Source organism: Fonticula alba, assembly GCF_000388065.1.
Source record: "Fonticula alba strain ATCC 38817 unplaced genomic scaffold supercont2.4, whole genome shotgun sequence".
Lineage (NCBI taxonomy): Eukaryota > Rotosphaerida > Fonticulaceae > Fonticula > Fonticula alba.
In genome coordinates, this window is record NW_009242974.1 from 2535849 (window position 1) to 2536350 (window position 502).

Genomic DNA, 502 nt, shown 5'->3' on the forward strand with positions numbered 1-502 from the left:
GGGGGGGGGGGGGGCGGAGCAACACGCTGGCACCAAGCGGATGGGGTCAGGCCGATCGACCCCGGCCCCGCGTGCGCAAGGGCCGGGCGCCCCTTCCCAGGTGACGGGGTCGATCATCGTGGTCCGGCCCCCAGCGGGGGATGTCCGGCCCCCAGCGGGGGATCTCCGGCCCCCCGCTCCCACCCTCTCCCGGCTTCTTCCCCAGTTTCGCGAGTGCCCTGAAAGGCAAAAGACATAGCTGTGCCCGTCCCGCCCCCCCCCCCTTCCCGGAGAGTATCCCCCCTTCCTGCCCACGCCTCCGCGATTGGGAGCGGAGGGCGGGCATCCCGTGGCGCGGGTGCATGAGGCCCACTTCCCGGCGCAGGGGAAGGTGGGGCGGTGCGGACTGGGGCGCGGAAGATGGCCCCGCGGGACGAGCCAAGAGCTTGCTACGTGCGCTGTGCTCCTCCCGCCCCGCCAGGCCTGGCGGCATCTCCCTGTGTGCCGTCTGGCCCCCCCCCCC

General features: G+C 74.3%; 1 protein-coding gene across 1 annotated transcript in view; it reads left to right on the top strand.

Moving 5' to 3' along the window:
• The window catches only part of H696_03093 (hypothetical protein), a gene marked incomplete at its 5' end in the record, with an annotated part of 5926 nt that overhangs the window by 458 nt on the left and 4966 nt on the right, over window positions 1–502 (top strand). The window lies entirely within an intron of this gene.